This window comes from Podarcis bocagei (assembly GCF_964188305.1).
Source record: "Podarcis bocagei genome assembly, chromosome: 13".
Taxonomy (NCBI): Eukaryota; Metazoa; Chordata; class Lepidosauria; order Squamata; family Lacertidae; genus Podarcis; species Podarcis bocagei.
In genome coordinates, this window is record NC_138138.1 from 1,338,888 (window position 1) to 1,350,171 (window position 11,284).

Below are 11,284 nucleotides of genomic sequence, written 5' to 3' on the forward strand. Positions count from 1 at the left end.
CTGAAATGATCTTCCACACTTGTTGCTAAATATCCAGACAACCATCTAATTGGGAAGCAAAGAGAAAAGCCAACATCAGCCCATTAGCAGCATTGCCTTAATAGTTCTGCTTTACACAAATTTATTTCTCCACCCCCTCACAAAAATAGAATTAATGACTTTCTGAGATTGATTGCAATCATGGGGGATAGTGGACAACATCAGTTATACACCATATTACATCCATTCACTGACTTTCTCGGAATAATTGACTGTTGTTTCAATAGAAAGCAGTCCTGTGTGAAAATTCTAAACGGAATCATTTATGAGAAGAGGCACATTAATCTAGCACTGTAGGAAGAAGAAAAAAGCCAGCGGTTTTGAGGCTTTGAAAAGTGCTGGCATTGTTATCAAAGGAAAACGTTCTAAGTTCATATTGGCAGGGCAAATATATAAATTGGAGCAAGGTATTCAGGATTTGGTGTGACACATCTTGGTTCAACTTCTGGGGTGATTTTGTGCAGCGAGGCATCAGGAGGAAGATCTCAGGATTAGCTAGTAGATATCTGGGCAATCTGCAGTAAAGCAGGAAGGATTTCTGATTCCCAATTATTTAACAAAAGCAGCAACAGAATGACTTATTTCCACTTTAATTAGGCTTCTGAAATGAAGAAAGCTAACCAGGAGCAGACTTTTATGTGAAAAAAGCAAGAAGGCCCGTTGGGAAGCAATTGAGCGCCTGCTTTGCATGCAGAAGATGCCAGGTTCAATCCTCAGAGGCATTTCCAGGTAGGGTTGGGAGCAGTCTCACCAAGTAGGGGTGGCAGGCAGGCCAGGCCCACTCAAATATTTTCAATGAAGGGGCCAGGCCCCCTCAAAGCAATGTCAGCACGCTATGGGGCGTGTGCGCATGGCATGAGCATGACGCAGGGCGGGCGAATGTCATGTGCACAGGCTGTAGGGTGTACCGATATTTCGCAGCCTTGGCCCCCTCAATTGCGGGGGCAAATTGGCACATGTGGTTGGGAGAGTCTCCTTGTGTGAAATCCTGGAGAACCACAACTAGCCCATGGAGACGATGCAAAGCTAGATGGACCACAGTTTAACCATTTATTTTCCTCCTGCACTTGCATAAATGCCATGCACCTTAATGAGTATTGCAAAAACATCCTGCCGTGGCTGTGTGCAAACCATTCATTTAACACGCATGCGTGCAAACATACACTGCCCCCCCCCAAATGTTTTGGGAAATGTGTCTGTTAAGGGTGATGGGAAATGTAGTTCTGTGAGAGGTGAACTACAATTTGAAATATTATTGGGGCAGAGATGCTTAAATGTCTGATAAGCATGTGCTTGGGAGTGCTTTATAGCCTGGAGAGCTCCATGTTCAAGTTCCTGCCCAGCTGGTTCAGCAGTTTTGAAAGCCCCAGTTTTGAAAGCTGCAGTGGCACTGACTTCTGCAAGGCTGGTTGGAGACAAGGAATTGCAACCTGCCATCTGTTCCTCCTCCTCTCCTCCCAAGGAGCTGCATCTCCCCTGCCAACTCCCCCCCCCATAACATTTATTAAATTTCATACAAAGACATAACTTTAACATAACAGAAAAAAGAAGACAATAATAAAAGAAAAAGAGAAAATAAAATAAAGTATTACAGACCTCACCTATACCACCACATACATAAATACAATAAGACTTAGTTAATTAATTAAAATCCAACTTCATAAACATATTACTTGACTTCCTCTAATCTCTTCCAACTGAATTTCCTTGTAATTGAATGTAGCAGTTTCCAACATCATTATTCCATATAACAATATTCTGGTCATAATCAAATTTCCTAACTTTTCTTATCGTACTGTTTCTTATTTGTTTATTTAATCCTAATTTAATCCTAGGCCTAATTAGTTCTTTAAAGTAGTTACAAATCTTTAATATTACAATATTTATTCAAATAGTCTTTACATTTATTCCAATCTTCTTGATATTCCTCTTCTTTCTGGTCACGGATTCTCCCATTGAGATCAGCCAACTCCATAAAGTCCATCATCTTCATCTGCCATTCTTCTACCATTGGTAATTCTTGTGTTTTCCATTTTTTGGCTAATAAAATCCATGCAGCAGTTGTGGCGTACAAAAATACTTTTACATCTTTTTTGGGCAATTCAGAACCTGTTATTCCAAGGAGAAAGGCCTCTGGTTTCTTCTGCAGAAGGCACCATGTGGTGCTCTGTTTCCAGGCAAGGGCTCTTGAATAGATACTGATATTATACAAAAAAATGGGGTTGGCTTTTACAGCCCAACTCCCCATCATGGGATTCCATGTCCCCTAAGCCCATCATTTAATCAGATAAGAAGGGATGGAGGCAGGAACCAATCAAAGCAAGGCAGATCTTTATTTTTCTGTTGCAACAGAGTCCCCCCTGCCTCCCTGCAACTTGCAAGGAGGTGAGGTCCCAGTTGACAAAGACTTTTGAAATTGCCCAAGCCACTGACCACTGGTCCTGTTAGCTAGGGATGATGGGAGTTGTAGTCACAAAACATCTGGAGGGCCGAGTTTGCCTATGCCTACCTTAGTCAAAGACCACGTAAAAACATCATACCTCAAAGAGGTACCGTATTTTTCACTCTATAACACGCACCCAACCATAACATGCACATACTGTAGTTTTTAGAGGAGGAAAACAAGGAAAAAAATATTCTAAACGAAACAGTGGATGTATGATTTTTGTGGTTCATGCTGTGGCCACAGACATGTGATCTGACGGTGAGTTTGAGGTAGCCCAATGCAAAAAATCCTGAGGATCCATGTGGATCCATGCTTTGTAACCACGTTTTAAGTGGGGAGGGAAGGAAAAGCACTCAAGGGCCAAGGAACACGCGTGGGGTGGGTGGAGAAGGATGCTGTTAATAATGCAGAAGAGGGGTATAAGAGGAGAAGCAAGCAGGCTCTGCTTCTCTCCCTCCTCCCTGGCTCGCTGAAAAACTTTGCTGCTATTTAGCCAGCTGAGTGGGGAGGAGAGAGGGACAGAGAGCCTGCTTGCTTTAAAGGAGCCAACCGGACAGGAGCCGCTTACATTCCTCTCCTCTCCTCTCCCACTTTGCTCCTTTAAAGCAAGCAGGCTCTCTGTCCCTCTCTCCTCCCCACTCAGCGGCTCTTCTCCCTCTTTGCTGTTTCAAAGCGAGCCATGGAGGAGGGAAGGAAGGGGAACCACGGATCCTCTGCTCACGACTGCAGCAGATCCCCCCGTCATCCGTAGGCATTCGCTCCATAACACGCACAGACATTTCCCCTTACTTTCTAGGAGGAAAAAAGTGAGTGTTATGGTGCAAAAAATACGGTATCTACAACAGATAATATGCCCGCAAGATAGGATTTGAAGGGTTTGTAAGTGAAAAGAACTATTGGAAAAGGTTTTTCCAAGATACTTCCTTCTGCAGAGAAATATTTGGGGTCATTAAGAGTCAAAATGGCTTCAGGATTGCTCTCCTGTACTATTTCGGACATGTGGTTTATATACTTATGGATGTGTGTTTACCTTGTGCACTTATGAATATTCATTTTGTTAATGACACCTTAGAATTCTTATAACACCAGGGACCACCTATAGCCCTCTGCCAGGGACCATCACCCCACCTGGTGATGGTGCTGAGTTCCATAAGACATAGTGTGAAGACTTTTGGTTTGTCCTGAGTCTACTGCGCATCAATTTCATTTGTGGAGCCCAAGTTCTATTTGCATGTCAAACTCTCCAACCTCTTTCTGCACTGTACCATGTAACTGACAGGCTTCAGTATTAGTCCCACCTTAGTACAGTGGTGCCTCGCAAGACGAAAAGAATCCGTTCCGCGAGTCTCTTCGTCTTGCGGTTTTTTCGTCTTGCGAAGCAAGCCCATTAGTGGATTAGCGCTATTAGCGGCTTAGCGGGCTTAGCGGATCAGCTGATAAGCGGTATAGCGGCTTAGCGGATCAGCTGATAAGTGGCTTAGCGGATCAGCTGATAAGCGGCTTAGCGGATCAGCTGAGAAGCGGCTTAGCGGATCAGCTGATAAGCGGCTTAGCGGCTTAGGATCAGCTGATAAGCGGTTTAGCGGCTTGGGGAAAAGGGGGGGAGGGGGGGAAAACCGCAGGAACTCGCAGGACATTTTCGTCTTGCAAAGCAAGCCCATAGGAAATTCGTTTTGCGAAGCACCTCCAAAACAGAAAACCCTTTCGTCTAGCGGGTTTTCCGTCTTGCGAGGCATTCGTTTTGCGGGGCACCACTGTATTGGTGACCCGTGGAGCTTGTCCAGCTATTGCTGCCCTCCAACTCCCACCAGCCCCAGCCTGCAGAGCCACTGGTCACAGAGAAGAGTGCAGCCGGAATCCAATAGCACATTCCAGAGGACACCAGGTTCCCCATCCCTGTTCTGAACTAAGAGGTCCCCAATGCACTTTGAGCATTTCCTTCTCCCCCCCCCCATTGCTTTAGTTGCCCCTCTCTGTCATATTTGCACAAAGACCACCATGGAGAGTCAGCAGCACTCAGTCATTAGATAGGGGGTGACCAGGCAGCCATCTGCTAGGGGTGCTCTGGGTCTGGGTTTCCGGGAGGGTTGGTTTAGATGTCCTGCAAAGTTTCATCTAAGTCTAGGATCCCATGAAATCATTCATGGATGGATGAGAGAAGCTGCCTGTCACCAGGGGCAAAGGAATGCTAACCAGCACCCGGGGCAGGGTTTCGGGGGCAGGACAAACTGCCCAGCGGCGCTTGCACCATATGTACAGCGCATGCGCGGTGCTACTACATATTGTGCATGCACATGCGCAGTACGTTATGGTGCTGTGCATGCGCTGTGGGGCAGTTTGCCACCGGAGCCACTTAAGTGCCATACAGACGTGTGCAGCGGAGGGATCTGTACGAGTGCCGTACGAACCGCTCGAGCGCCGTGCAGACGGCAGTGGGATCCTGCCACCACCACAGCCGTGAGCGGAGGATCCTCTGCATGTGGCGGTGGCAGCACGATGGCAGCGACTTGTGCCCCCTGCAAGGTGCCTTCTTGTCACTCCCCTTAGAGATGGCACCCGGGGCAGACCTCCCCCGCCCCCCTTCCTCCACTACTGCCCATCACAATCACACACACCCAGCCCAAGCCAGCTCTGTTAATGACGGGTGTCCTTAGAAGTGTGCATCAGTGCAGTAAAGCTACAATCCACAGCCTCATCCCCCAATCCATGCAATGAAGGTTGGGGCTTGCATTCCTTGTGGGGGCCAGGGACAGAGTGGATCACCCAGAGGATTTCCTTCTCTCAACAAAAAAAAGAGCCATCTCAGCCCACAGGCACTAATTTTAGCACTAATCAGCTTCTATAATAGTCCTCTAAAACCTTCTTAGGGATGTGTGTGGCGCTGTGGGTTAAACCATGGAGCCTAGGACTTGCCAATCAGAAGATCGCGGTTCGAATCCCCACGACGGGGTGAGCTCCCGTTGCTCGATCCCTGCTCCTGCCAACCTAGCAGTTTGAAAGCACGTCAAAGTGCAAGTAGATAAATAGGTCCGGCGGGAAGGTAAACGATGTTTCCATGTGCTGCTCTGGTTCACTAGAAGCGGCTTAGTCATGCTGGCCACATTACCCGGAAGCTGTACGCCAGCTCCCTCAGCCAATAAAGCGAGATGAGCACCGTAACCCCAGAGTCGGTCACGACTGGACCTAATGATCAGGGGTCCCTTTTAAAACCTTCTTGGGAATGCCACTCAAGTCCTCAGGCATCACAGCAACTGGTAAGAGGAGAGATTCCACATCCCCAGCTGGCTTACAGGAGAGGTGGCGAAGGTCCAGCAGAAAGGTCCTTGGGGCTCTATGTGCTAATGCAATTTCAAAAAACAAATCAATCAGAAACCAGCACTTATGTAGCATGTTTTGAATGTTCAAGGAAAGTCTGCATGTATCCTGTTTGAAAGAGGGCAGTCCGCTATTTGGAAGCAGTCCTCTCTTTGAAAGACTGTCCAGCCCAAGATCCGTTTAAAGAGGAAGAGCCATCAGAAGGGAGAGCAAGGGTGTCTGCAGTAGATGTCCTCCATAATCGCATCATCGTGATGTTGGAGGAGGCCTTACTTGGTCATAACAGTGGCTACTGGGGAACCCATAAAAGAAGGAGTCCTCAGACCCATAAAATGCACAGGCTTATAGAAAGGCATTCCCTCACCTTAGCTTTCTTTACACATGTAGAAATTAAGTCACATTCTCAGAGGAGAAGCTTGCATTATCAGAGCTGGATGCCTGATTCAGAAAGAAGAGTTTTTCCTGCATAACATCATTGACACATTTGTAATACAGTCTGAGTAAGCAGATTCTCCTAACAATATCCTTTCACACACTTTGTTACAGCTTTTACATCTCTTCCCATGCAGGCTATCAAAGTATGTACTGGAACCTTCTGTGTGCAAAGCTTGTGCTTTCAGCCTTCCCCTGCTTTCAGATCTGGAGTCTGATCGCCAAAGAAGAAGAAGCTCTTATCTCCACATCACAGTAGAAGCAGGTAGGAGACTGCTGGCGAGAGTGAGAGCTAAGGCTTTCCACTGAGTTTATCACAGCAGAGGTCAGATTAGAATCATAAAAGAGTTGGGAGGTACCCCCAAGGGTCATCTAGTCCAACCCCCTGCAATGCAGGAATCTCAGCTAAAGCATCCAGGACAGATGGCCTCCAAGGAAAGAGAGTCCACAAGCTACCGAGGGAGACCATTCCACTGACAAGCAGCTCTTACGGTCAGAAAGTTCTTCTTGATGTTTTGTCAGAATCTCCTTTCTTCTAACTGGAAGCCATTGGTTCGAGTCCTACCCTCCAGTGCAAGAGAAAACAAGCTTGCTCCCTCTTCCATGTGACAGCCCTTAAGATATTTGAAGATGGTTATCATATCTCCTCTCAATCTCCTCTTTTCCAGAATAAACATGCCCAGCTCCTTCAAACATTCCTTATAAGGCTTGGTTTCCAGATCCTTGATCCTCTTGGTTGCACTCCTCTGCACACCCTCCAGTTTGTCAACATCCTTCTTGAACTGTGGTGCCCAGAATTGGGCACAGTATTCCAGGTGTGGTCTGACCAAGGCAGAAGAGAGTGGGACTATGACTTCCCTCTTAATGCAACCTAGAAGAACATTAGCTTTTTTTTTTTTTGCTGCTGCTGCTGCTGCATCACACTGTTGACTCATGTTAAGTTTGTGGTCCACCAAGACCCCAAGATCCTTTTCACATGTACTGTTAGTAAGTCAGGTGCCTCCATCTTATACTTGTGCATCTGGTTTTTCCTGCCTAACTGCAGAACCTTACTTTTGTCCCTATTGAAATTCATCTTCTTACCTTGGGCCCAGTTCTTCAATCTGTTAAGATCATTTTGAATTCTGATTCTGTCTTCTGCAACATTAGCTCCCTCTCCAAGTTTGGTGCCTGCTGCAAATTTGATGAGCATCCCCTCTATTCCTTATAAAGACGTTGATTCAAAATGTGGACTCTACCAGACTTCAATGATATGAGGCTTATATAAACCATGTGCAGGACTGGCATACCAGACAGTTGCTGGGGCTTCTGGTGCCCTAGCAGGACTTATCACTGGCAGGTGGACAGCTGTGAGCCACCCACTATTTTAGTTAACCACAGTTCCCTTGGACAATACTACACTGGGGCATTGTGAGTAAATTTAAAAGTCATTTAAAACTATCCAAAGTTGGCAGCCATCAATACTTCTTGGGAGAGTGAATTTTGTAGTCTGATTATGCACTTTGTGAAGAAGTCATTCTTTTAATCTGTTCTATATCTTTCAACATTCAGGATCTTTGGATCATTCCATTGGATTCTAGCATTATTTATGAGTGAGAAAGAAAAACTTCTCTCTGTTCAGATTCTCCACATAATTTTATGCCCTGCTAAAGGGCAGGAAACAACAAGAAGGAAGCAGCTGGAGGGAATGACTTGTGGTTTCCGTTACAGTATCTCTATACTAATGCACAGAGTACAGGAAATAAGCAAGACAAATTTGAGCTTTTAATACAAAATAGAAAATATGACCTAATAGGCATTAGTGAAACATGGTGGGATGAGACTCATGACTGGAATGTAGAAACTGAGCAAAAAGAAGACACAGGTAACTTTTGTTCTGTGAGCTTAGCACTGATAAATCTCCTGGGATAGCTGAGTTGGTAGAGCATGACACTCTTAATCTCAAGGTAATGGATTTGAGTCCCAAAAGTTTCCCGCATTGCTGGGGGTTGCACTAGATGACCCTTGTGGTCCTTCCAACTCTACAATTCAATGAATCTATGAAAGGTCCTAGAACAGATAATTAAACGGTTGGTCTGTGAGCTCTTAAAAAGGGATTTTGTAATTGCTAAGACCCAGCATGGGTTTCTCCAAAACAAGTCATGCCAGATGAATCTCATTTCTTTTTTTGATAGTTACAAGCTTGTTGGATCAGAGGAATGCTGTGAGTTTCATTAAGGCTTTTGATAAAGCCCCTCCCCCCAATATTATTGTAGAGAAGCTGGTAAAATGTGGACTGGATGAGGTAACTGTTAGATGGCTTTGTAACTGGTCAAGTTACTGGAAACCAAGTCTTAGGAGAAATGGTTGACGGAGTTGGGTATGTTTAGTCTGGAAATGCCCCTTCATGAATCACTGCCTTGCCGTGGCGAAGGGGCTTGAATAACTCAGAGAAGCTATGAACTATGCCGTGCAGGGCACCCAAGATGGACAGGTCATAGTGGAGAGTTTTGACCAAACGTGATCCACCTGGAGCAGGAACCGGCAAGCCACTCCAGTACCCCTGCCAAGAAAACTCCATGGACAAAGACAACAGGCATATAAAAGTTATGATGCTGGAAGATGAGCCCCTCAGGTCGGAAGGCATCCAACATGCTACTGAGGAAGAGCGGAGGACAAGTACAAGTAGATTCAGAGCTGATGAAGCGGCTGGGCCAAAGCCGAAAGGTTGCTCAGTTGCGGATATGCCTGGAAGCGAAAGGAAAGTCCAATGCTGTAAAGAAAAATACAGCATAGGAACCTGGAATGTAAGATCCATGAACCTGGGTAAGTTGGATGTGGTCAAAAATGAGATGGCAAGAATAAATATTGACATCCTGGGCATCAGTGAACTAAAATGGACGGGAATGGGCGAAATCAGTTTGGATGACCATCATATCTACCACTGTGGGCAAGAATCCTGTAAAAGGATAGTCAACAGAAGAGTGGCGAGAGCTGTACTGGGATGTAATCTCAAAAATGATAGAATGATCTTGACACGAATCCAAGGCAGACCGTTTAACATCACAGTAATCCAAGTTTATGCACCAACTACTGGTGCTGAAGAAACTGAAATTGACCAATTCTATGAAGACTTACAACACCTTATAGAAGTGACACCAAAGAAGGATGTTCTTCTCATTATAGAGGAATCAAGAGATAAAAGGAACAACTGGCAAATTTGGCCTTGGAGTTCAAAACAAAGCAGGGCAACGGCTAATAGAGTTTTGTCAAGAGAACAAGCTGGTCATCACAAACATGCTTTCCCAACAACACAAGAAGAAGAAGAAGAAGAAGAGTTTGGATTTGATATCCCGCCTTTCACTCCCTTTAAGGAGTCTCAAAGCGGCTAACATTCTCCTTTCCCTTCCTCCCCCACATACACTCTGTGAGGTGAGTGGGGCTGAGCAGAGAAGTGTGACTAGCCCAAGGTCACCCAGCAGCTTCATGTGGAGGAGCGGGGACGCGAACCCAGTTCCCCAGATTATGAGACTACCGCTCTTAACCACTACACCACACTGGCTCACAAGAGACGACTCTACACATGGACATCACCAGATGGGCAGCATCGAAATTTGATTGGTTATATTCTCTGCAGCCAAAGATGGAGAAGCTCTATACAGTCAGCAAAAACAAGACCTGGAGCTGACTGTGGCTCAGAGCATCAGCTTCTTATAGCAAAATTCAAGCTTAAACTGAAGAAAGTAGGAAAAACCACTGGGCTGGTAAGATACAATCTAAATCAAAGCCCAGTGGAAGTGAGGAACAGGTTTAAGGATTTAGATTTAGATTTGCTGGACAGAGTGCCTGAAGAACTATGAATGGAGGCTCGTAACATTATACAGGAGGCAGCAATGAAAACCATCCCAATGAAAAGGAAATGCAAGAAAGCAAAGTGGCTGTCCAGCGAGGCCTTACAAATAGCAGGGGAGAGAAGGCAAGCAAAATGCGAGGGAGATAGTGAAAGATAGAGGAAATTGAATGCAGATTTCCAGATAATAGCAAGGAGAGACAAGAAGGCCTTCTTAAACGAGCAATGCAAAGAAATAGAGGAAAACAATAGAATGGGAAAAACCAGAGATCTGTTCAAGAAAATTGGAGCTATGAAAGGAACATTTCGTACAAAGATTACCATAATAAAGGACAAAAGTGGCAAGGACCTAACAGAAGCAGAAGACATCAAGAAGAGGTGGCAAGAATACACAGAGGAATTATACCAGAAAGATGTGGATGGCTCGTATACCCACAGGTAGTATGGTTGCTGACCTTGAGCCAGGCATCCTGGAGAATGAAGTCAAATAGGCCTTAGAAAGCACTGCTAATAACAAGGCCACTGGAAGTGATGGTATTCCAGCTGAACTATTCAAAATTTTAAAAGATGATGCTGTTAAGGTGCTACTCAATATGCCAGCAAATTTGGAAAACTCAGCAGTGGCCAGAGGATTGGAGAAGATCAGTCTACATCCCAATCCCAAAGAAGGGCAGTGCCAAAGAATGCTCCAACTACCGCACAATTGCACTCATTTCACACACTAGCAAGGTTATGCTTAAAATTCTACAAGGAAGGCTCAAGCAGTATGTGGAACGAGAACTCCCAGAAGTGCAAGCTGGATTTAGAAGAGGCAGAGGAACCAGGGACCAAACTGCAAACATGTGCTGGATTATGGAGAAAGCTAGAGAGTTCCAGAAAGACATCAACATCTTTATCAACGACTTGGATGATGGACTCAAGGGCATCCTGATCAAATTTGCAGATGACACCAAACTGGGAGGGGTGGCTAACACCCCAGAGGACAGGATCACACTTCAAAACGACCTTGACAGATTAGAGAACTGGGCAAAAACAAACAAGATGAATTTTAACAGGGAGAAATGTAAAGTATTGCACTTGGGCAAAAAAAATGAGGCGCACAAATACAAGATGGGTGACACCTGGCTTGAGAGCAGTACATGTGAAAAGGATCTAGGAGTCTTGGTTGACCACAAACTTGACATGAGTGTGACGCGGCAGCTAAAAAAGCCAATGCAATTCTG

General features: G+C 45.4%; 1 long non-coding RNA gene across 1 annotated transcript; it reads left to right on the forward strand.

Moving 5' to 3' along the window:
- Positions 1 to 454: 454 nt before the first annotated feature.
- LOC308572515 lies at positions 455 to 10,471 on the forward strand. The gene is made up of 3 exons (XR_014001793.1): positions 455 to 768; positions 6,370 to 6,497; positions 8,407 to 10,471. It is a non-coding gene; the product is annotated as an uncharacterized lncRNA (long non-coding RNA).
- Positions 10,472 to 11,284: the final 813 nt, after the last annotated feature.